General features: G+C 45.4%; 1 protein-coding gene and 1 long non-coding RNA gene across 2 annotated transcripts in view; both read left to right on the forward strand.

The window, feature by feature from the left end:
• Positions 1-26,528, forward strand: part of LOC147629899 (uncharacterized) — a 37,173-nt gene that overhangs the window by 6,618 nt on the left and 4,027 nt on the right. The gene's annotated exons all lie outside the window — the stretch shown is intronic.
• Positions 6,087-10,257, forward strand: LOC147629900 (uncharacterized). Its single transcript, XR_015267761.1, has 2 exons — positions 6,087-9,469; positions 9,500-10,257. It is a non-coding gene; the product is annotated as an uncharacterized LOC147629900 (long non-coding RNA).

The following is a 26,528-nucleotide window of genomic DNA, read 5'->3' on the forward strand; positions in this document are numbered from 1 at the left end:
TTTTTGGAAACTTGTTTTTGAGAAGTTGAAAACAACTTTGAATTTGAGTTCCTTAGATCATCCTCAATCTGATGGCCAGACTGAAAGAGTGAATCAAATTTTGGAGGATATGCTTCGAGCATATGTATCCAAAAGACAGAGTTCATGGGAGGATTATCTTCCTATGTTAGAATTTGCATATAACAGTACTAAGCATACGAGTACAGGGTTTAGTCCTTTCATGCTTATGTATGGTTTTCAACCAAGATCACCTGTTACTGTAGGATTCTTAGGACTTCAGCATGATGCAGCACGTAATTTCCTTTGCAAAATATGCAGGAAATGTTACAAGTTGCAAAGGAATCTATTAGAAGTGCCCAAGACCGAGACAGGTTTTATTCTAATAGACATCGTTCACCGAGAGAGTTCTCTGAAGGAACGATGGTGTATTTGCGAGTTCCGAAAGATTCCGAGACTTTACGGACAGGTCGATCTCCGAAATTATCCCCTAGATACTGTGGACCAGTTGCATATGAATTGGATTTGCCTTCTCATGTGAAAGTTCATCTTGTATTTCATGTCAGTAGACTTAAGGAAGTACTGGTTGGAGCAGATCAGTTAGTTACTCCTCAAGAAATCATAGATGTCCAGGACATGACATTTGTTCCGCACGAACCTGAAAAGATTCTCGGATTTCGTGAACGAAGATTACGTCATACGCTTATCACGGAATACAAGATCAAGTGGAAGGATCGTGTTGAGGAGGACGCTACATGGGAGACATTGACTTCTCTTCAGAGAGATTACCCTGGCTTTTTAGTGAGCTCAGGAGTGAGCTCTTAGAGGAAGGGGAGTATGCCATGTGCACAGTGTGTATCTACCGTGTGCTACACGCACGCAAGACTAGTTTCGAGACTTGGGGAAGCTTGGAACTAGGCAGGCTGATTGACGAGCGAAATACTAACGGACGGCACCCAAGTATGGACGGGCGGGCGGCCAAGTGTGGACGCCCGATGACCGGCCAAGAGCCTATAAAAGGGTGGCCAAGGTTAGTTATTGGGATATAGAGAGTCTCGCGAGTTTGTGAGAGCTCTATGGTCTTGGAGCTTGGATCTAGTGCAGACGTGCACCTGCTTTATGCAACCGAGGCCGGCAGCAGTCTCGAGGCCCGCGAGGACAGCTTCGTGGCGGTATGGGACGTCGCGAGGAGGAGATTGGTCGGTATGTCATCCTAGTTAGCTCAGCTCGTGGCTCGGTGGGGACAGCCAAGACTGTGGGCTCGCCCACGGCTGTCATGGTTGGGAGGTGAGTCAGGCCTGCACCCCCTTGCTTGTTTGTTTGTTCGTTTGTTTGCAGGATTCGAGTTTCGAACCAAGATCGATCACGAGGGGATCCGTGGGGATTTGACAATCCCCACCTAGAGGTAGTGCTCCCACATGTAACCTTCTGCATACATCTTTCACATTTTTTGGAGCATGTGCACATTTATCAACACCATTGCCCACAATGTTCAAGATGTGAGCACGTATGCGCAAAGGCCCTCCAATTCACTTGTGGGGACAATATTTACATTTGCAATGATACAATCCCCTCCCTTTCTGCTCCAAACGAGTGACAAACTCCCACTCAGGACCAGATTTTTTCCCCATTCTTGAAGCTGGGTGATAGGATTTGATTCCTGAACAACCAAATGGCAAACAAGAGGTTTCAATTTTCAGCATTGCAAAAAGGCCCAAATTTGGGGAAAAATGTGTTAAAAAAAAGGCCCAAATTTGAAAGAGCACCTGCACATTGCACGTGCTCTGTCAAATTTGGGCCTTTTTTTCAACACATTCATTACTCAGCCTATAAAATGTGTTTTAAAAAAAAGGCCCAAATTTGACAGAGCACTTGCAATGTGCAGGTGCTTTGTCAAATTTGGGCCTTTTTTAAAAACACATTTTATGTATTACAAATTACAATTTGCAATTTACAATTTGCTAATTGCATTACAATGTAATTTTCAGTACCTCAAGCCCTGTGCTAATTGTATTACACTTTGCCAATGCGCAATGCCCAATGCCCACTGGCCTCTGCCCACAAGCTACAGCCCTCAGTGCTTAGGAGTCAACCTGCACTCCACACTGCACAGCCTTGGCCCTTCAATGCTCACTGCTCAGCCGGCTCAACCCGCAAGCTCATGCTCACGAGTCACTGCTCAGCCCGTTGCCCACTCGCGAGACGCTGCCCAGTGCCCATGAAGTCGTCGCACGCAATATATAACACAAAACGTTGAAAAAAACGCAAAAACGGCCAAATTTTGGCCCGGCCAAAATTTTTAATGGGAAAAAAAATCCACGTTTGCAAAGGCCACGCATTCGCAACCATGCTTCAAACGTTTGCAAACGTCTGCATGAAGGTGCATTCGCGAATGCAGGTAATTATGACTCAAAGATGAGCTTAGGGAGCGCGTCAAAATGTGCAACCATTCCTACAATATGCCAATAAGATTCTGAACTTATATTTGCAATTGGGCATATTTGACAAGGGCAAGAAAGGGCAGTTTCAGAACCTTTGCTTCAGTCAGCCATAGGCGCCTGCATTCAGCATCACTTCAGTCCCTGATTCAGCATACAGCCCAGCCTCAGTTCAACGCCAGAATTCAGCAGCAGCATATCTGCGTTTCTGTCCAGCCGTACAGCAGCATATCTGCGTTTTCTGTCCAGCCGTACAGCAGCAGCCTGCGTTTTCTGTCAGCATCAACATACCTGCGTTCTCAGACCAGCAGCATCCCTGTAGGTCTGCGTTTCTGTCTACAGCAGTTCTCAGCCCTGAATCATCAGTTTGCATCAGAATCCAGCCTTCTGTGCATCATCCATACATGTAGCAGTCATCTCGTGAAGGTAACACAGCATTCATAAGCATTTTCAGCATTCTAACATAGCTTAGAACAGTCCACCATCTCCTTTTCTCAGCCTCTGGTGTGCAGCCCTTCCTCATGCCCTTGGGAAGAGTGCATAGGCTCGAGATCAGGTCATCGAGGTGTTGCTACAGCCGTGTACAGTTCAGCCAATCTCCGATCCTCCGAGATCTTGCGTTTGGCTTATCTACCGTCCACAGTCATTCTCTCTAAAGAAATCAAGCAAATACTATCTCGTTATCGGGACAGGGGGACCCTTCAGTGGGTAATTCGGGACCCAATCTGGTGTACAGTTCTCATATCTCTCTCTCATATCTCTTTAAAGTTTGAAGTATTGAAATGGATTGCTAAACTCACGAAACTCAGGATACAGAAGACGGTGTGAGCATTTGTGTGATAGGATCTTCCAATACAAAGACTTCCGCTGCATATCACATTGGTATCAGATTCAGATTGTCCACACACACCGTATCCTAGCATGGGGGCATCCTTGGATGGTTAGATTGCGTTCTGGCACGACCACCAACTTCAGCATCATGTCTACAGGAGAGAGTACTCATCAGCCAGAAGACGTCTCCCCTGAAGGAGACCTTGTTATTCTTGATCTCCCACCCAATACCCCACAGTTAGCAGAACCTCCTAGCAAGTTTCCCTCTTGTCTTTCCAAGACTTTCAAGGGCAAGCTAGAAGAGCAGTCAGTTCTCAAACATTTGAAACATGTTCCTTATGGACACATTTTCACAGTCACCATAGACCACCAAGCACTTAAGTGGCTCCCGACGATGCCAAGTGCCCAGTGGAGTGCTCGACACACTAGACAGGGTCAGCTCTTCCAACAAGTTGGAGGAATGATTAAGTACATCCCTGGTCAGCATAACCTAGTAGCAGATGTTCTTAGTAGAAAGACCAGCATCCCGACCAGTCAGGAGTCTACCATTCTCAACATCTCTGGAAAAGACTTAGAAGATCAATATGTCGATTCCGCAGAGTTTGGTACTCAACCCACTTTGGCCTTCAATTTTGAGCCTGGCTATCATTCAGTTTACAGACAAGCATGTAAGTTTAAAGGAGATATCCACTTCAAGGAAGGGGATTGGGTCTCTCAGTGCATCACGAAACAAAGATTGAAACAAGTGGGAAAACATTGTCCCAAGCTTTCATTCCATAGTTTTGGCCCTTTTCCAATAGTTAAGAAGTTAAGTGATGTCTCCATGAAGTTAAAGTTGCCTGCGAGTTGGACAATGGATGATGTTTTCCATGTTTCTTGGCTAAAACCATATGTTGGTCCAGAAGTGTTTGATATTTCAGATGAACAGCAGCCAGACGTTGTAGACGAGGCAGAAGTGATTGAGCCTGAGCAGATCCTTCTTCATCGATGGAAGCATGGTTCCGGTCGACGGATTCGTCAGTTCTATACGAAATTGCGAGATCGAGGCACCCACGAAGCCGTATGGCTCGAGGATGAGTTCTTCCAGGAGTACCCCCAGTTATTGGCGGGCTACTTGGAAGCCATGAACCTACCTCCAGTTATTGGCGGCTTACTTGGAAGCCATGAACCTACCGCCAAGCTAATCAGGAGGGAATGTCACATGCATTCTGCACTCAGTGCATGGTGACAAGATGGCGCATCATCATAAGTGCAATAGTTGTACAGTTTTAGAACCCAATAGGATGATATTTGTCATACGCCGTGATCCCATTGTACATCCTCAGTCCAGGATAAGTCAGGCACGAGCTACGTAGGTCATGGTCAGTCAGTCAGTCAAGTCCCTTAACCCACTTGGAGAGAATCATTCATGCATGTAGAGTCAGTAGAAACCTTAGGGTTTACATCAGAAAGCACTCTGCATCTTGCATAATATGCATTCATATGCTTGTGCATCATTTAGAACATCCCAGAAGTCTTAGGGAATTTACTAGGATTTATCTGGTAATTTTTTCATATTTTATAGTATTTATTTAGCATTATTTGCATTATTTGTCATTTATAAATATAAACTTTATTAAATGACCAGCCAACTTGACCAACCTCCAGTTAGTATAAATAGGCTTGCATAGGGCTTAGTTTCTCATTCAGTCTTCATTGTGCTAAGAGCTCTCCTCCTCAGCCCTAGGAGTACCCTTGCCTTCAGCACTAGACTAATCCAGCCCTTGGAGCTTATGAGCTTGCTTCTCCAGTCCCTTGAGAACCTTTGCTTCAGTGAGCCCTAGGCGCCTGCATTTAGCATCACTTCAGTCCCTGATTCAGCATACAGCCCAGCCTTAGTTCAACGCCAGAATTCAGCAGCAGCATATCTGCGTTTTTGTCCAGCCGTACAGCAGCATATCTGCGTTTTCTGTCCAGCTATATAGCAGCATATGTGCGTTTTCTGTCCAGCCGTACAGCAGCAGCCTGCGTTTTCTGTCAGCATCAGCATACCTGCGTTTTCAGACCAGTAGCATCCCTACAGGTTTGCGTTTCTGTGTATAGCAGTTTTCAGCCCTGAATCATCAGTTTGCATCAGTATTCAGTCTTCTGTGCATCATCCATACATGCAACAGTCATCTGGTGAAGGTAACACTGTAACTCGCAGCGGCGGTGCCCGGGGGACTAGGGCCTTTGACACACTTGTTGATACCATCAATGCATATTAAAACATTTAAACATGGCCACAGCCTTAACACATATCCATCATCACTTTGCATAAAACATAAAGCTGGACAAAACGTCCACAAATGCTGAAAATGGAGCTTGCACGTGTGACACCGCATAGAGGCCGGAATGGGCCGACCCCCCCCCTTGGAGTATTTTATTACCCAAGGAGAATAATATCATGTACAAGCTTTGAGGGCCTTACTCTCCCCACGGGAGATGCCGGATTATCCCTATACAAATGCCATAACACAGCCCAACACAAGGCTACCAAGCCAGAACATAGGCTGTAGAAATGCCGAGCCAACAATATAATCCATATATCTCCGTGTGGGTACTGATTCTTCCCCAAAAACCACGGGTCTTCATGCAATAGAGAGGGTACATCAAGTACAACTCTCCATTCAGCCGGTACAGCAGGTACAATGGCTGGTACAGCCGGTACAGTGGCTGGTACAGTAGGTACAGCAAGTACAAATGCTGGTACAGCAGGTACAGTGGCTGGTACAGCAAGTATAGTGGCTGGTACAGTCGGTACGGTGGTTGGTACAGCAGGTACAGCAAGTACATTGGTTGGTATAGTCGGTACGGTGGCTGGTACAGCCAGTACGGTGGCTGGTACAGCAAGTACAAATGCTGGTACAACACATACAATGGCTAGAAATCATAATAAATGATTGAATACCCTTGCCTTTAGTATTTCTTCGCGATGGAAGCCTCCAAAACAGTCCCCAACAGCCGGTATTCTTCATGGGCAGCCTTCAAGTGAGAGAGAAAGAGAGTAGCCATCATTAAGGCAGTCTGTAACGGTGGTAGAGGCTAGTGTGCAGCAAGAGAGCCTCTATTAATGAAGAGAGAGGGCTCCAATTTATAGATTTGGGCCTCCCATGAGCTAAAATGGCAAGAGAAGGCTACAATGACAAGTGGAGAGCCACACAATAGCTGAAGTGACAAGTGTGAGGCCACTTGTCTCATTTTGATCCATTTTCTAACAAGTGTCAGGCCACTTGTCTCACTTTGATCCACTTTCTTGCCACATGTCCCAATCTAAGAGATGGATTCTCCCATAATCTTTAGCTCTAAAAATATAACAACTAGTAGACATTCTGTCATAGGCACTTTGCCAACTCTTGGTATCTGCTCAATTCCAAATGTAATGACGCGAACAGAATTTCCATCGGAGTCAGGCCAAAAATAGCAACTCTCCTAAATTTTAGGAGTGTGGTCCTTTGTATTCTAGGATAATCCCCCATTCCCAAAGCTTGTACTTTCCAAATATTTAAACATCCTGGAGTCCACCAGACCCCTTTCAGACTGGGAAATGTCCAGGCTGGTGACATCCTCCCCAACTTCTTAAAAGTTGTCCGCAACTTTAAGCTTCAAGCCATATATTCAAGATATAATCATGTCCCATCGATTGGGCGAGACGAGACAGTCTCAAAAAATCCAATATAACTGAAGAATCCATGTCCCAAAGAAATGGGCGAGACTAAATAAGTCTCCATAATACCAATATCAAAATCATGTCCCGAGATAAATGGGTGAGACAAAACAGTCCCATAAGTCCAGATAGCATAATCCATGTCCCAAGTAAATGGGTGAGACAAATCAGTCCCATAAGTCCAGATATCATAATCCATGTCCCAAGTAAATGGGCGAGACAAAATAAGTCTCCTGCCAACAAGACATCGGTCCACATGACCCTTGGCATAGACATAAGTCCCGTCATGTCCACTTTACCACTTGCACTCCGTGTTGGTACTCTGACCACACACCTTGGATGAGAGGTGGGCTTACAAGAGACACACAATGAGCCAAAACGGCCGACCCCTCCCTTGAGTAAATTGTATTACTATTGGAGAAATTCAATACATAGCTTCACGGGCATCCATTGCCAAATCCTCCATGCCAATGCATATGAAATTCAGCATTTAGAAAACAATGGTATGTCGATGTAGATCACCAAGGAGCTGCCTTGACGCCCGGCCCGACTTCAGTGCCCATATTCTCTACCATTGGCTCTATGTTCTACCAAGCAAGGTAGCAATATCTTGAAGAGCACTTAGGTCAAGAGAAATACTACACAGGGCGGCTAAACAAGGAGTCCTGAAAACAATCACTCGCAGGCATAGATAACCTGGTGTTCCATACGCATTTCTGCTACACATAGTTTATAGGCATTTCGGCCACCAACTCACACTACCCTCTCAAGTGCCCATGTTCCCTTCCATCTGCTCTCTATTGTTCCACCCACACATGGTAGAAACAATCTTCAAGAGAGCACGTAGGACAAGAGAACACTACATAGGGTATGTTGTGCTTGTCACTACCCTTTGAAGTGTCCATGGTTCCCTTCCATCTGCTCTCTATTGTTCCACCCTCACATGGTAGAAACAATCTTCAAGAGAGCATGTAGGACAAGAGAATACTACACAAGGTAAGTGAACCATGAGTTCCATAAGTCCAATGCATCCCAAATAAAGGGAGCCAAAAAGAATAATCCATAAACCTGAGGATGGATCCAAATTCCTAGAAAAGAAGTCCGGGAATCCATACACCTGTATACCATAATCCTTGTATACCATAACTCTTACCACATACTCCGTGCTAACCACACACCTTGGAGTAGAGGTGAACTTAATCCATAAAAGCATCATATCCATGAGATAACCAAAGATTTCTTCTCTATAAACTCGAACAGATTCGTGCATAGAAATTGCCTGTTAAGCCCAATATCTATATAAATCTCGTCCAAGAAAGAAATCTCCATAGATATATTCCATCCCAATAAAGGGAGCCATGAAAAGAATTCATCCCATTAAAGGGAGCCATAAACAATGTTTCCCTGAAACCATCTCAAGGCAAACAACAACACCTTTCTCCTTGCATAGCTATACAAGGGTTAGTGAACATCAAAAACACTTCATAGTAAATAGCAAAAGCACCAACTTTGCAAACTCAAAGTATACTTAGCTGTTTTTTGCCAGGTTGGTCATGAAGCCAAAAGAAATATCTCCTCACCATATCCTTAAGATATCCCGAGATATATCTCCATATAGCTTGCCTGTAAGCTTGATAATGTAATCCATGATATCCATATGAAAAGAGTGCTAAACGTGTGCACATAAAGCCAACTCCATACTTCCAAGATAAATTTTGTGAATTCATAAATCCTTAGATCAACAAGCTGTCTACTGCTCATGTTCTTGCTTCATAAGCTATGAAGCGGCTGGCCATGCTTAACAGCAATGATGGTAAGTGTGGTCCCCACTTGAGATCTTTTCTCTTCCTTATTGATAGAAGGAAGCCTCCGCTTCCAAGAAAGCCTATGCTCTGATACCAATGTAACTCGCAGCGGCGGTGCCCGGGGGACTAGGGCCTTTGACACACTTGTTGATACCATCAATGCATATTAAAACATTTAAACATGGCCACAGCCTTAACACATATCCATCATCACTTTGCATAAAACATAAAGCTGGACAAAACGTCCACAAATGCTGAAAATGGAGCTTGCACGTGTGACACCGCATAGAGGCCGGAATGGGCCGACCCCCCCCTTGGAGTATTTTATTACCCAAGGAGAATAATATCATGTACAAGCTTTGAGGGCCTTACTCTCCCCACGGGAGATGCCGGATTATCCCTATACAAATGCCATAACACAGCCCAACACAAGGCTACCAAGCCGGAACATAGGCTGTAGAAATGCCGAGCCAACAATATAATCCATATATCTCCGTGTGGGTACTGATTCTTCCCCAAAAACCACGGGTCTTCATGCAATAGAGAGGGTACATCAAGTACAACTCTCCATTCAGCCGGTACAGCAGGTACAATGGCTGGTACAGTCGGTACAGTGGCTGGTACAGCAAGTACAAATGCTGGTACAGCAGGTACAGTGGCTGGTACAGCAAGTATAGTGGCTGGTACAGTCGGTACGGTGGCTGGTACAGCAGGTACAGCAAGTACAGTGGCTGGTACAGCAGGTACAGTGGCTGGTACAGCCAGTACGGTGGCTGGTACAGCAGGTACAGCAAGTACAAATGCTGGTACAACACATACAATGGCTAGAAATCATAATAAATGATTGAATACCCTTGCCTTTAGTATTTCTTCGTGATGGAAGCCTCCAAAACAGTCCCCAACAGCCGGTATTCTTCATGGGCAGCCTTCAAGTGAGAGAGAAAGAGAGTAGCCATCATTAAGGCAGTTTGTAACGGTGTTAGAGGCTAGTGTGCAGCAAGAGAGTCTCTATTAATGAAGAGAGAGGGCTCCAATTTATAGATTTGGGCCTCCCATGAGCTAAAATGGCAAGAGAAGGCTACAATGACAAGTGGAGAGCCACACAATAGCTGAAGTGACAAGTGTGAGGCCACTTGTCTCATTTTGATCCATTTTCTAACAAGTGTCAGGCCACTTGTCTCACTTTGATCCACTTTCTTGCCACATGTCCCAATCTAAGAGATGGATTCTCCCATAATCTTTAGCTCTAAAAATATAACAACTAGTAGACATTCTGTCATAGGCACTTTGCCAACTCTTGGTATCTGCTCAATTCCAGATGTAATGACGCGAACAGAATTTCCATCGGAGTCAGGCCAAAAATAGCAACTCTCCTAAATTTTAGGAGTGTGGTCCTTTGTATTCTAGGATAATCCCCCATTCCCAAAGCTTGTACTTTCCAAATATTTAAACATCCTGGAGTCCACCAGACCCCTTTCAGACTGGGAAATGTCCAGGCTGGTGACAAACACAGCATTCATAAGCATTTTCAGCATTCTAACATAGCCACCATCATTCGTAGTCAACCAAACTTCAGTAAGTATGATGGTAAGTGTGATCATTCATCTATTAATCAATTTATTCATCAGTTTAATGCTCATTTTCCATTAGCTAGGATCACAGACCCTCAAGACAAAGTCCACTTAGCGGCTCCCCATCTCACTGGGTGAGGCAGTCACTTGGTGGCAGCATTGGTCTAGTATTCATACAGACCAGGTCACAGGTGTCACAGCCTTTGACTGGGACATCTTTGTTCATGACCTGAAGACCAGATTTCTCCCGCCCTAGTACATGACCGGTTTGAAAGACGAGTTCTATGGACTCAGACAGAACGGATCCCCAGTGCTTCAGTTTTCCGGTAAGGTTATTACTTTAGCACATCAGTTAGGGTTATCTGAGCAGGCTAAGATGGAGCAATTCATTTGTGGATTGGACTCTAACATTCGGTTCACAGTTCGTAACTTCGAACCAAGTACATATGACCGGGCTCTGACTCTCGCTCAGAATGAAGAAATGAAGATGAATGGAGGCAAGCCCAAGTAGTCATCTCAGTTCAGTACCAAACCCCAACAGGGGAAGGGTAGTTCGTCTTCTAAAGACACTAAGACAGACAACAGTCCTAGCTCTAGTTCAGGGGGTAAGGAATCCAAGCCTAAGAAGATCCTTGAGGAAAAGGCTCAAGCAGGCATCACTGGCGGCTATCTTCCTCCAGAGGAGCAAAGACAGTATCAGTCAGAAAACACATGTTTTTTCTGTCATACCATTGGGCATGGTAAGAAGGATTGTCCAAAAAGACAAGCGGAGCAAGCCTCAAAAGAGCCTTCTGCCACAGTTGCGGCAGTATCCCCCGCTCCTCCAGACCTGCCTACTACCACCAATGCGTACTTGATGCTAAGCAGGACGGTGAGGTAACAACCACACAAAAAAGCCTGATCTGAGCTTATGGCTCTGCCAAGGGCCGACAGTTCATAATCCTTTTTGACATGGGCAGTTTCGAGGATGCCATCTCTCCCCAGTTGGCTACCAACATGAGCTGTACCTTAGTGCCCTATCATTTGGAGGTAGACAGGTTTACACCTGGTCTCCGTACATCTCAACAGGCACAGCAGTTTTCTTTTCAAGTTCAAAAGGCCACATTTCAACGAGATTTCATCGTCTCTCCTCTGTTGGGGTGTGACATGATCTTAGGAATTCAGTGGCTCCGTCAGTATGAGCCTATTCCCAATTGGGGGCAGGACACTTTTACTATTTGTAAAGGTTTTCCTGAGCCTGTCATGATTCGTGAGGATAGGAGCATTTTTGGTGTTCCTATGATTTCTCATCCCCAAGCCCGACGAGCTATGTGCAAGGGAGCAGAAGGAGTATTAATTTATGCTCAGTCAGCTTCTATCTCATCAATAACCGCTGTCTCATCATCTTCAGTCCCTCAGTTCGCAGATCTCCTTTCTCATTCAGACATTTTTAAGGATGATCTCCCACCCAATACCCCACAGTTAGCAGAATCCTACCAAGTTTCCCTCTTGTCTTTCCAAGACTTTCAAGGGCAAGCTAGAAGAGCAGTTAGTTCTCAAACATTTGAAACATGTTCCTTATGGACACATTTTCACAGTCACCATAGACCACCAAGCACTTAAGTGGCTCCCGACGATGCCAAGTGCCCAGTGGAGTGCTCGACACACTAGACAGGGTCAGCTCTTCCAACAAGTTGGAGGAATGATTAAGTACATCCCTGGTCAGCATAACCTAGTAGCAGATGTTCTTAGTAGAAAGACCAGCATCCCGACCAGTCAGGAGTCTACCATTCTCAACATCTCTGGAAAAGACTTAGAAGATCAATATGTCGATTCCGCAGAGTTTGGTACTCAACCCACTTTGGCCCTCAATTTTGAGCCTGGCCATCATTCAGTTCACAGACATGCATGTAAGTTTAGACGAGATATCCACTTCAAGGAAGGGGATTGGGTCTCTCAGTGCATCACGAAACAAAGATTGAAACAAGTGGGAAAACATTGTCCCAAGCTTTCATTCCATAGTTTTGGCCCTTTTCCAATAGTTAAGAAGTTAAGTGATGTCTCCATGAAGTTAAAGTTGCTTGCCAGTTGGACAATGCATGATGTTTTCCATGTTTCTTGGCTAAAACCATATGTTGGTCCAGAAGTGTTTGATGTTTCAGATGAACAGCAGCCAGACGTGGTAGACGAGGCAGAAGTGATTGAGTCTGAGCAGATCCTTCTTCATCGATGGAAGCATGGTTTCGGTCGACGGATTCATCAGTTCTATACGAAATTCCGAGATCGAGGCACCCACGAAGCCGTATAGCTCGACGAGGAGTTCTTCCAGGAGTACCCCCAGTTATTGGCGGGCTACTTGGAAGCCATGAATCTGCCGCCAAGCTAATCAGGAGGGAATGTCACATGCACTCTGCACTCAGTGCATGGTGACAAGATGGCTCATCATCAGAAGTGCAACAGTTGTACAGTATTAGAACCCAATAGGATGATATTTGTCATACGCCGTGACCCCATTGTACATCCTCAGTCCAGGATAAGTTAGGCACGAGTTACGTAGGTCATTCCTCAGCCTTAGCGGGTCAGTCAGTCAGTCAGTCAAGTCCCTTAACCCACTTGGAGAGAATCAGTCAAGTCCCTTAACCCACTTGGAGAGAATCATTCATGCATGTAGAGTCAGTAGAAGCCTTAGGGTTTGCATCAGAAAGCACTCTGCATCCTGCATAATATGCATTCATATGCCTGTGCATCATTTAGAACATCCCAGAAGTCTTAGGGAATTTACTAGGATTTATCTGGTATTTTTTCCATATTTTATAGTATTTATTTAGCATTATTTGCATTATTTGTCATTTATAAATATAAACTTTATTAAATGACCAGCCAACTTGACCAACCTCCAGTTAGTATAAATAGGCTTGCATAGGGCTTAGTTTCTCATTCAGTCTTCATTGTGCTAAGAGCTCTCCTCCTCAGCCCTAGGAGTACCCTTGCCTTCAGCACTAGACTAATCCAGCCCTTGGAGCTTATGAGCTTGCTTCTCCAGCCCCTTGAGAACCTTTGCTTCAGTGAGCCCTAGGCGCCTGCATTTAGCATCACTTCAGTCCCTGATTCAGCATACAGTCCAGCCTCAGTTCAACGATAGTATTCAGCAGCAGCATATCTGCGTTTCTGTCCAGCTGTACAGCAGCATATCTGCGTTTTCTGTCTAGCCGTACAGCAGCAGCCTGCGTTTTCTGTCAGCATTAGCATACCTGCGTTTTCAGACCAGCAGCATCCCTGTAGGTCTGCGTTTATGTCTACAGCAGTTCTCAGCCCTGAATCATCAGTTTGCATCAGTATCCAGCCTTTTGTGCATCATCCATACATGCACCAGTCATCTGGTGAAGGTAACACAGCATTCATAAGCATTTTCAGCATTCTAACATAGCTTAGAACAGTCAACATCTCCTTTTCTCAGCCTCAGGTGTGCAGCCCTTCCTCATGCCCTTGGGAAGAGTGCATAGGCTCGAGATCAGTTCATCGAGGTGTTTCTACAGCCGTGTACAGTTCAGCCAATCTCCGATCCTCCGAGATCTTGCGTTTGGCTTATCTACAGTCCACAGTCATTCTCTCTAAAGAAATAAAGCAAATACTATCTCGTTTATATCGGGATAGTGGGCCCTTCAGTGGGTAATTCGGGACCCAATCTGGTGTACAGTTCTCATATCTCTCTCTCATATCTCTTTAAAGTTTGAAACATTGAAATGGATTGCTAAACTCACGAAACTCAGGATACAGAAGACGGTGTGAGCATTTGTTTGACAGGATCTTCCAATACACAGACTTCCGCTGCATATCACACATCTGCTCTTGACCTTGAGCTTTCACCTTGCGTTAGCTTTTCCCTTGGTTGTCTGGGCCCTTGAGATGCTTGAGCACTTTGTGAATGATGAGATATATGATTGAAAATGTGGTTGGCTTTTTATACTCTCTCATGTACCCAGTCGGCCAGCAAACAGAAGTTAGGTGGCAGCAAAACTCTCCACGATCTGAATAAATAGGCATTTAATGCTTATTAAATCATGTTTTCACACCTTTCTCTAGGTTGGCCATGCACGCACCCAGTTGGGCTATAGTCAAGCACCGAATATTATGCTTATTCGAGATTCGTGACAAAATCCATGGATATATCTTGGAAAGGTCCTTTGAGAATCACTAAAGGTTGTAACAACCCTTTCTTCTTCTCACGAGGAGCTTTCACTTTCTGACAAATGTCACACTGTTGCACATGTGAAAACACATCTTGCCTCATTCTTGCCCAATAATATTGCCTTTCTAACTTCTCTAGAGTCGAATTCATGCCCTGGTGACCACCAGTGATGGAGTCATGGGCGTCATGGAGAAGAGCTACCTTGAATGACTTCATGACACACAGTCAGCCTTTATAGAAATGCCAACTATCGCGTATCAAAAAGTAGCATGGTCCTGTGCTATCCAATGCTTGTTCCCACTGTGTACCGAATTCCTCGGAATCCGTGTATCTGTGCTTCATGTCATCTAGTCGCGTACTAGCGAGGTCGAGACTCGAGTCTAGAGATCTGAATGAAAGTCGCTTGTCCCTTCCTGCTCAAAGCATCGGCCACTGGGTTGTTCTTTCCTGGAAGGTACTCGATCGTATCACCAAATTGCTAGAAGATCTAGTAGCTCCAGCGGTGTTGTCGATCACTCCATTGTGCACTCGGCATGGTCTAAATCTAGTGTAATGCTTGATGGTTAGTGCGAACCTCAAACTCACGGCCATAAAGGAAATGTTTCCAATGTTTCAAGTCTTGAATGACTACTATGAGTTCCCGATCGTAGACTGAGTAATTCTTTTCTAGCGGGCAGTAACTTATGAGACATGTAAGCTATTGGATGGCCATTCTGTTGTAAAACACCGGCAATTGCGATGTTACTCGCGTCGGTGATCACTTGGGAATGGCTCGTCCCACGAGGCAAGCGCTAGACAAGGCGCTTCTGACAAAGCCACCTTGAGGTTCTTAAATGCCTCCAACGTTTGTGGAGTCATTCGAATGCGTTGCCTTCTAGTCTTGACACCCTTTAGCAGATCGGTGAGATCCACCGAGAGGTCAGAAAACTTGTCTATGTGGGTGGAGTATGCCTGGCATATATCCACAAAGGATCTGATGTCAAACGCAGTCTGTGGTACTTTCCAATTGACAATCTCGACCACCTTGGCCGGATCAAGTCGGATGCCCTCGGCACTGAGAATGTATCCAAGGTAATGAAATTTCTACTTCTCATCGGCGTAGAGCTCATTGCTTTCCAGCAACTTCAAGACTTTCTCCACATCAATGTCATGCCGCTAAACCATAGCTGAAAATACTAGTACGTCATCCAAAAATATGAACACACACTAGTATGTCATCATCATGCGGTTGAATGTGGGTGGGGCGTTCGTCAAGCCAAAAGTCATGACAACAAATTCATAGTGGGCCCGTTCTGTATGGAAGATTGTCTTGGGGATGTCCCACTCAACAATCCTCACGTGGTGGTAGCCACTCTTCAAGTCTAATTTCAAGAACACCTTGACTCCATTCAGCCTCTCGAGAATGTGGTCTATTCGAGGCATCGTGAACTTACTCTTGATAGTTAGCTTATTGAGTGCATGATAATCGATACATAATCGAGAAGACCCATTCTTCTTCTTGACAAACAGGATCAGAGCTGCAAATGGCGACACATTGGGATGTATGAAGCCAGATTGTAAAAGTTCTTGGAGTTGGCGGTCCAACTCCGATTCCATTGTCTTGAAAAGGCGCTATGGAAACTTGGTTGGGGGATCCAAGCCTGGGAGGAGGTCTATTCTTGTAACGCGCGGAAGCTCTGGGTAGTCTTCTTTCAGCCCTAAACACTCTTGGAAACCTTCTGATGCAAAAACGCACCATCTGATGCAAAAACGCAGGTAGAGAGAGAGTAGAGAGAGAGAGTGAGAAGTGCTGGAATTTCAGTATATATTATGGTACAAAAAGGTACATATCCTTGCAGCCATGGGCTGCCTTCATAAAAAGGTTGTTAACCCCTAAATCTGTCCCCTATGGGACCTCCTATGATCCAATCCCCTAGTGGGAGAGAATAATCCATGCTATGAGCACTTGATGCCTTTTATAGGCTTCTTGGACAAGGTAGGAGCTGGCCGACTGCTGGTCGGCCAGTTCTGAATTTATTAAATGTTTTTTCCCTCAGCCGACTTGGGTATCTTGTCTTGCCTTCATGCGCCTTACTTCCTGGTTCAGCCGACAGCTTCTGTCCTCAGCCGACTGCTCCCTGGTGCTTCTCCAAGTCCAACCTGTCCACTACTGCATCTTGTGCTCCACAGCCTGACTCTATCTGGTTCCTAGTCTTTATCTGCTTGCCTCTTCTGGATCTAGCCCTAGAAATGTCCATGGCATCTGTGATGCACATGACATCCCCCTCTGCTAAACTTGATGACGGGAATCCAACCTGCTCTTGGATGACTGTCATCATCCCAATCCTGTTCTGAAGTCCCTCTGTCATCATCCATCCCTGGCAAACCTTTTTCCTCTGAAAATCCGTTCTGTTCTCCAAACCACTCTGTCTCTGATGAAGATCTATGCATCTGGTCTTCCTCTAGTCCACAATCCATTCCTGCCCTGACTTTGAACACCGTCTTGGTCTTCGTTCCTGGAACTGAGTCTGGCACTCTCACATCACCCTTGGAGGATCAACCTCCCTTGGGACCGTTCCCTTAGAACCCATCTGCCTCACGGAACTGCCATCCCCATCTGGCACTGTGGAACACCACCAACACACCTCCTGGGAATTCTTCCCGATCTGTGTTCCCGCCTTGGGCTTCGAATCCGTGTACTTTCCTGTACCTTGGACCTGTACACCATCATCTGGGACTGAATCAGTGTTTAGCTTGGCTGAGCCTGATGCTCTGATACCAATGTAACGCGCGGAAGCTCTGGGTAGTCTTCTTTCAGCCCTAAACACTCTTGGAAACCTTCTGATGCAAAAACGCACCATCTGATGCAAAAACGCAGGTAGAGAGAGAGTAGAGAGAGAGAGTGAGAAGTGCTGGAATTTCAGTATATACTATGGTACAAAAAGGTACATATCCTTGCAGCCATGGGCTGCCTTCATAAAAGGGTTGTTAACCCCTAAATCTGTCCCCTATGGGACCTCCTATGATCCAATCCCCTAGTGGGAGAGAATAATCCATGCTATGAGCACTTGATGCCTTTTATAGGCTTCTTGGACAAGGTAGGAGCTGGCCGACTGCTGGTCGGCCAGTTCTGAATTTATTAAATGTTTTTTCCCTCAGCCGACTTGGGTATCTTGTCTTGCCTTCATGCGCCTTACTTCCTGGTTCAGCCGACAGCTTCTGTCCTCAGCCGACTGCTCCCTGGTGCTTCTCCAAGTCCAACCTGTCCACTACTGCATCTTGTGCTCCACAGCCTGACTCTATCTGGTTCCTAGTCTTTATCTGCTTGCCTCTTCTGGATCTAGCCCTAGAAATGTCCATGGCATCTGTGATGCACATGACAATTCTGTGGTCCTTTGGTCTGGACGGAGGGAGCTGGGGAGGGAGATTGTCCCAAAGAAAAATCTTATGGAACTTGTCATGGAGAACTTGGTACTTCTCTAAAGCCATGGCCACCAGTTTGGATGTAAATCATCGTACGCTGTGCATCTTTCCTGATTTCTCTTTTAGCCTATAATGGTTTATGAGAAAAGTTGGGGATTCTTGGTTCACACTGAATGGTCATTGGGGCTTTAGACACATTCCGATTAATCACGAAAGTGTGCTTGTCGTACTTGATATCTTTCTGGAGCTTGTGAAACCATTGAATGCCCAAAATTATGTTTGCCCCTCCTACAAGAGGGGCAATCATAAAATTACACACAAACTCTATGCCTTGAACGACTGACTTAGCACCTTGAGCTTCAAACTTGATGCTCGTCGTCATGTCTGTGCTAAATCCCTCAACTTTCTTGTCCACCAAAGTCAAAATGAAACGGGCTCGCCGAGCGACTTGTTTCGTGACCACATCCTCCATGCTGCCGCTGTCCAAACAAGACGACTCTCTGGCCACCTATGTAGCCAAAGGTCTTGAGCAATTCGTTGTGCTCATACTCCTGGTCATGGGCGCCCTTCTGCTTATCTTCGAGCACCCGGCTAACGGCTGCACCAACCGAAGCACTGGGATCTGAAGAACTAGGGACAACCATGGGGATCTGTGTAGGTGTCACCATTTGGCCACCCAATTGGTCCACTCGTGCTTTCTCATCATGTATGTACATTGGACTGGTGTCTATGGCAGTTGTATATGCCGGGAATTGATGCCACTCATGTGATACTGTGGACTTGGCTTTCCGTTGGGACTTGTGCCTCTGTGTACATGCTCGGAAATGCTTGGTGGATTGGTGTTCCATTGGGTCTGGTACCTTGTGTACTTGCCTTGAGCACGTCTATTTGGGTATAGTCTCATGAACGGGGATTGTCCATACCAATGCTGCATTGCATAGCATCTTTATGTGCTTGCTTGCAATTGAAATTGCATGCTGTTTTCATGCTTGCTTGACCAATGTGTAGTTTTGGGTAAGGGGACGCCCGCCCGCGAACCGTGCGTGTGAAACTGTTTGCTGACATGGTTATGTGGCATGTGACAGGTGGTAAGTATTGGTCATAAACCTAGCCTTTGGAGTTAGCACTAATTTATAAGTGAGTGTGTACACACTTCATTAAGTTTTGGGCGACCAAAACTCACTTATAAATTATGACCAGCCCGGTGTTCACACATTGATGTCCCGGGGTGGAATGTCCACCGCCCAGACCTTATCCTCTTTGTACAAAGGGAGTAACCAGCCATGTGTCCACTCTAGCTTGCTCCACAAAGCACCTGCTTGCCACCTCTACTGGACAACTCACCACCTCACTCCTCCTCCTCTCTCTAGAGATTGGCGCCTCCTTCATGAGGGCTGTTGGGCTGCATTTTCTGCACTTTCTCCTTCCCAACTCTACTTCCAAGCTTGCTAAGGTGTTTCTCAAGCTTCCAAGAGTGTTTCAGGATCACTCTCCTACATACTCCCAATGACTGAAATTCAGCAAAACAGCTCTCTTTATTGCTGTAATTTTTGGTCTTTTTGTTGAAAACCCTAATTTCAGCCCTCCTTTCTCAAGTTGAAGCATAGGGGAAGCTTTCCCAAGGTTCCCTTCATCTCTTGAAGACTTTTATCGCGAAGAAATGCGACAAATTGAAGATCTCATCACTCCAAGGACTTCTATCGTGAAGACTTCCGTTGTCATCGACTCTACTTGCAATTGGTAAGCTTTTATGCTTACATATGGAAGCAAGTAGCAAGAGGAAGGAACCGGATTACAAGATCACATACCCTGTGTAGTGTTCTCTTGTTCTACGTGCTCTCTTGCTGATTGTTCCTACCATGTGTTGGTGGAACAATAGAGAGCAGATGGTAGGGAACATGGGCACTTGAGAGGGTAGTGTGGATTGTACTTGATTCTCCCAAGATCAATATACTTTATTTGAGGGAGGGGTTGGCCGTTCCGGCTCATTGTGTGTCTCTTGTCAATTCTGTTGGGGTAAAGGCATAATGCCCACCCTTATAGTGTGTACAAGCCCATAAGTTATAGCACATAGTACACTTAGTACTTTTAATGTACTAAGTGCACTATGTGTACTAGTGCAATATACATGTGTGATAGGGGAGTCACACACTCAATCTCATGAGTTGACTTATCTCCACAACTCTCTCTCTCTCTCTCTCCCTTCTTCTCTGTGTATGTCTTCATGAAAACCTAACCCTAATTACCTCTCCCATTCAACTGGTATCAGAGCCCTGGTTTTAGGGTTTTGTTCTCAAGTGCTGCATCGCTGGAAATCAACTGTAGAAGAGCTGCGTGTGGTGCCGCCTGTTTGTGCTCCTTGCGTGTGCTGTACGGACTTCTTTGCTGCGTGTGTTGAACTAGTCGCAGGCATGTGGGCCTTAAGCAGGTAGGCGAAGGCTTGCTACCCTCAAGGGTCCTATTCAGCACGACTCTCCCATTCACTCGAGCTGCTGGTGAAAAGCGGAGGCCTTTAGGTGGACTTCGTGGGGAAGCGTGTAGCGCTACTAGGCGAAGGCGAGCGGCGCTCAGCAGCGAGCGAACACGTCTATGAGGCGAACTCAGGCGAACACGCTCCAGACACGCTTGTAGGCGTACGGTGTGTGCGCTTACAGCTTGTAGTTCCCTCCGTCGGCGTCCCTGGTGCTTTCACGCCACGCAGGCGTTGGGCGGATACGCCTGGCCACAAGGCGTAATATTGCTGCGAGCGCTTATTGCTCAGACTGTGAAGCTAGGGGGGCAGCATGGCAATCTGGTTAACCAAAGACCTTCCCATGATGTAACCAGGCGCAGCCAGCGCTTCATAGCAGCAGCAGCCAGCTATCCGTACAACTGGTAAGCGTGAGGAGTCCTTCATCAGCACAATTCTTTCTGCAGCAGCATCAGCAAACCCCCCTTTCCTGCAACAAAAAAATCAAAAAATTACCTGAGGTATTTGCTTCAATTTTTTGGAATTTGCATGTCCAATTTGCAATTGAGCAGGTACAATCATCAATTGAGCAGGTCAGGTGCTGAATTGCTCAATTTTTGAGCAAAATTAGCAAAATTGGGTGACATTGGTCACAATCAGGATCAATTTGCAGGAAATTGGATGTCGAAATTTGGGGCTTTTGATGTAATTGTGCAATTAAGCATTCATACATGCTGTATGGTGTGAGAAATCGTACATTTGGGCAAAATTGCAGAAAATTGCAGTGCAAATCAAGGGGCTTTTGTGCCGATTGGATTGATTTGCATGCAGGCAATCGCATTTGATGCTTTGGGCAATGTGTTGATGCCTGACAAGCACTCAATGTGCCTGTAAATCAAGGGGCTTTCATGTATTGGATGTATATGTGGCCAGGGGGAAGCATCGTGAAGACTCTGGATGCCTCCATGTGCGTCAATGTACCATGTATGATCAGAAATTGATCTTAAATCAAGGGGCTTTTCAAGATTTTATGCTTGTTGAGCTTGGCAAAGCAGCAGGCAAGACTTTTATGCCTTGAATCCTCAGAAATCAGCTTGCAGTCAAGGGGCTTTTGCCCAATTTCTGTTCGGAACTGTTGTATGAAGTGTTCGGGACTGTAAAAGTCTGATTTTCACTCATTTGGACAGCCAGGAGAGCATTTATTGCTACTGTACCTGCTGGTACAGATTTGGCACAGCTTTGTGCAAGTTTTGGCATGACTGTACACTGATTTGAGTGAGGAAAAGGTTCAATTTCAGCTGTTGTACTTGCCGGTACAGGTTTGGTACATCATTGGTGAGCACTTGGTACTGTTGTACAGTACTTTGGAAGGGCAACAGAGCACATTTAAGGTGCTGTCCTAAATCTGCAGCAACCAGATTTTGGTGATTTTATCACATACAGTGGGAGAAAAGTTGCATATTTGCTTCCGCAGTGGGAGATAAACTTTGGGAGAACAACTGTGAGCACTTTGTGTGCTTTTGGTGCAGTGTTTGCACATTTTGCAGGGAGTCAGGCATTGACAGGTTGCATATTGCTATGGCAACCACAGGTGAGAGCTCTTCATTGCTTCACATCAAGAAGCTTGAAGGCTCACATAACTATGATATTTGGCAAACCCAGTGCTATAATGTGTTGCTCCAGAAGAAGCAGCACAAGCCTATCAAAGAAAGGGGTGTAAAGCCCGCTTCTCTTACTGCTGAAGAGTGGGAAGATATGGATGAGCTGGCAAGATCTACTATCATGTTGTCTGTGTCAGACTCTTTACTTTTCAGCATTCGTGAAGAGAAGACAGCTTGGGGAATGTGGCAGAGATTGCAGGACTTGTATGCCCAGCAAAGTGCCTCAAGCAAAGTGTATTGGTTGAAGAAACTCATAGGTCTTCAAATGAAGGAAGGGGCGTCTATGGCAGCCGATCTAAATGAGTTTAATGGTATTGTCAGCCAAGTCATTAATCAAAAGTTGGCAATGGACGATGAGTTCAAAGCCACTTTTCTCTTATGCACTTTGCCAGAGAGTTGGGACACATTCAGGACAGCCACTAGCAATTCGAATGCTATGCTGTCATATGCAGATGTTGAGGGTGCTCTTCTTCAAGAAGAGATGAACAGGAAAAACAACTCAGTTGGAAAGTCAAATGCAATGAATGCACGTGGGAGATCCCAGCAAAGGGGTAAAAGCCAAGAACGGGGAAGGAGCAAGTCCTGCTCCAGAAAGGACTTGGAATGCCATTATTGTGGCAAGAAGGGACACATCAAAAAGCAATGCTACAAATGGAAAAATGATCAAAAGGAAAAGGGAAAAGACAAAGACAAAGACAAAGATGAAGCCAAAGATGTAAAGTCAAAGGGCAAAAGTGGAGTCAAGATTGAAGAAATCAATGTGTCACATGCAGGTGACAGTGAGGATGAGGTCCTATTCACGTCTTCACTTGATGCCCATTCACTTCTTACAGGAGATGGTCATGGTATGCACTCATGGATCATTGATTCAGGTGCCTCCTTTCATGTCACAGGTTGCAGAGACTTGTTTGTTAGGTATACTGCTGGCAATGAAGGAGTAGTTTATTTGGGTGATAACCATGCATGCAAGATTCTTGGCAAAGGTGATGTGAGGCTTGTGTTTTCAGATGGCTCACAGCTTATGCTCCATGATGTCAGGCATGTGCCTGAGATCAAGAAGAACCTGCTTTCTACTGGACAGCTTGATGATGCTGATTATGTTACCACATTTGGTCGTGGAAAGTGGAAGATTAGTAAGAGCTCACTGGTTGTTGCCAGAGGCTCTAAGGTGGACACTCTTTACTTCATGCATGCAGGTGTTTGTTACCATGCAAATGTAAATGCAACCGAGCTGCCGGAAATCTCTATGTGGCATAGCCGGTTGGGACACATGAGTGTCAAAGGAATGGAGCAATTGTCTCGTTTTGGTTACTTGCCTTCTCTAAAGTTTTCAAGTTTTCAGTTTTGTGAGCATTGTATATATGGCAGGCAACTCCAGTGTCCCTACAAGAAAGCTCTTGGACAAAAAGATGCTCAGTTAGAGCTTGTGCATACAGATGTATGTGAGATGCCTCAGCTTTCTTTGGGAGGGGCAAAATACTTTGTGTCTTTTATTGATGATGCCACACGCAAGGTGTGGGTTTATCCTTTTCGTTTGAAGAGTGATACATTCTCAGTGTTTCAGAAGTTTGTTGCTCATGTTGAGAATCAAACTGGCAAAACACTGAAGGCTTTGCGTTCCGACAATGGTGGAGAGTATATGTCCAAACAGTTTCAGGACTTTTGTGATGCTAAAGGCATCAAGAGGGAGCTCTCTACTCCTTATGATCCTCCACAAAACGGGACAGCAGAGAGGATGAACAGGACCATTCAGGAGAAGGTCCGTTCTATGTTGTCACATGCTGCGTTACCTCATGGTTTTTGGGCTGAAGCTGTTATGACAGCCGTTCATCTTATAAACAGGTCACCTAACACGAGGCTTGGTGGGAAAGTGCCAGAGGAAGTATGGACAGGGAAGCCTCCGTCTTACAAGCACTTGAGAGTGTTTGGTTGCGTTGCGTACGTGCACATACGCAGGGAAATGCGCACCAAACTTGATCCTAAGTCTCACAAATGCATATTCCTAGGATATGGTGACAGAGGTGAAATGGGGTATAGACTTTGGGATCGAGTGAATAGAAAGATTATACGCAGCAATGATGTCATTTTTGATGAAACATGCATGTATAAGGAGCCTGCAAGGCAACAGGAGCCTGGCAGAGTCATCTTTGATGATGATGGACATCATGGACAACAACCAAGGGCTGTAAATCAGCCATTACAGCAGCAAAACCAGCTCTTAAATGGTGCTGAAAATGGTCCAAATGGACAGCCAGAGATGGCAGAAGATATCCCTATGGATATCCCACAGTTAGAGGAGATACCGGGCATGATTTTTCAGCCTTATGGCATGGAACAGGAGCCACCAATAGGTGATATGCAGGCTGGACAGCAACCTGCAAATGATGGTCATTGGGTACGGAGGTCCACAAGACCCTCCAGAGCCCCTGACAGGTTTGTTCCAGGGGTTGACTACCTGATGCTCACTGACTGTGGGGAGCCCTCATGTTATAAGGAGGCTTTACAGAGGGCAGACAAGGCTCTTTGGGAACGTGCCATGAAGTCAGAGATGGATTCTCTGCACAAAAATGGAACATGGAAGTTGGTTTATTTGCCTACAGGCAAGAAGGTTTTGCCTTGCAAGTGGGTTTACAGGCTCAAAGTTGCACCAGATGCAAAGCCAGGTTACAAAGCCAGGTTAGTGGCTAAGGGCTTCAAGCAGGAATATGGTGTGGACTTTGATGAGATCTTCTCTCCAGTGGTCAAAATGACCACACTTAGAGCTGTATTAGCTTTGGTTGCTCATGATGATCTGGATTTGATTCAGATGGATGTGAAGACTGCTTTTCTTCACGGTGATCTCCATGAGGAGATATATATGCAACTGCCAGAGGGTTATGCAGTAAATTCAAAGGAGAAGCTTGTATGCAAGCTGAAAAAGAGTCTTTATGGGCTCAAACAGGCACCAAGGGAATGGTATCATAAATTTGATACATTCATGAAATCCCAGGATTTCAGGAGAAGTGACATAGATCACTGCTTATACACCAAGAAAGCTTTGGATGGCAGTCTATTGATCCTCATCTTGTATGTTGATGATATGTTGATTGCCGAGAAATCTCGTAAGGAGATGGATGCCTTGAAGAAAAGGTTGCATCAAACCTTTGATATGAAGGATTTGGGTGATGCAAATCACATCTTGGGTATGCGGATACTTCGGGACAGAAATCAGCATGTGTTGTATTTGTCTCAGAAGGAATACATTGGCAAAGTTTTGCAGAGGTTCAATATGGACGGGGGGAAGAAGACTAGTACTCCTTTGCCTCCATATGTGAAACTCAGTGCTATGGACAGCCCACAGTCAGATAATGGTAGGGCTGATATGGCCAAGATTCTGTATGCTTCAGCTTGTGGCAGTCTCATGTATGCCATGGTTGCTACTAGGCCGGACATTGCATTTGCAGTGGGAGTGGTTTCTAGATACATGGCCAACCCTGGCAAGAAGCATTGGGAAGCAGTGAAAGGTGTCATGAGATACCTGAAGGGCACACAGGATATGTGCATATGCTTTGGCAAACAGGATGCATTAGTGCATGGTTACACGGATTCGGATTATGCCGGTCATCCAGATAACCGGAAGTCTACTACCGGTTATGTGTTTACATTCACAGGAGGTGCTGTGTCATGGATATCCAGGATGCAGAAGTGCACTGCCTTATCTACTACAGAGGCCGAGTATATTGCAGCCACAGAGGCTTGCAAGGAGGCATTATGGCTATCTCGGTTAGTGGTTGATTTGGGTTATACAGGGGATATTCCATTGTTGCATTGTGACAGTCAGAGTGCCATCCAGTTGGCAAAGAACCCTGTCTTTCATGCAAAGACGAAGCATGTGGATGTGAAGTATCACTTCATCAGAGAGGTGATAGAGAACAAGCAAATTCAGCTTGTTAAGATTCATACGGATGACAACCCGGCTGATCTGTTGACAAAGAGTTTGCCTCCGGAGCGGTTTGCTCATTGCAGATACTTGATGGGCATTGGATGAGGCCAGTTTCAGCCTTGATATGGCCTTGTATATTATCATGTACATGCTGATTTTTCTTTTCCTTTACTTAAGGGCACTTTGCCTTTAAGTGGGAGGTTGTTGGGGTAAAGGCATTATGCCCACCCTTATAGTGTGTACAAGCCCATAAGTTATAGTACATAGTACACTTAGTACTTTTAATGTACTAAGTGCACTATGTGTACTAGTGCAATATACATGTGTGATAGGGGAGTCACACACTCATTCCCATGAGTTGACTTATCCCCACAATCTCTCTCTCTCTCTCTCTCTCTCCCTTGTTTCTCTGTGTATGTCTCCCACATGAACTCTAACCCTAATTCTTCTTCTCCCATTCAACGTTTATATCATTATTTTTTATAGGCGAGCAGATACAGTACGGAAGCAAGTACGGAAGCTTCAGTCGAATGCACAGCAGGTACAGTCGACTGGTATAGAAGCTGGTACGGAAGCTGCAGTCGAATGCATAGCAGGTA

This window comes from Cibotium barometz, chromosome 17, assembly GCF_041138505.1.
Source record: "Cibotium barometz isolate CiBa-2024 chromosome 17, ASM4113850v1, whole genome shotgun sequence".
NCBI classification, from domain to species: domain Eukaryota; kingdom Viridiplantae; phylum Streptophyta; class Polypodiopsida; order Cyatheales; family Cibotiaceae; genus Cibotium; species Cibotium barometz.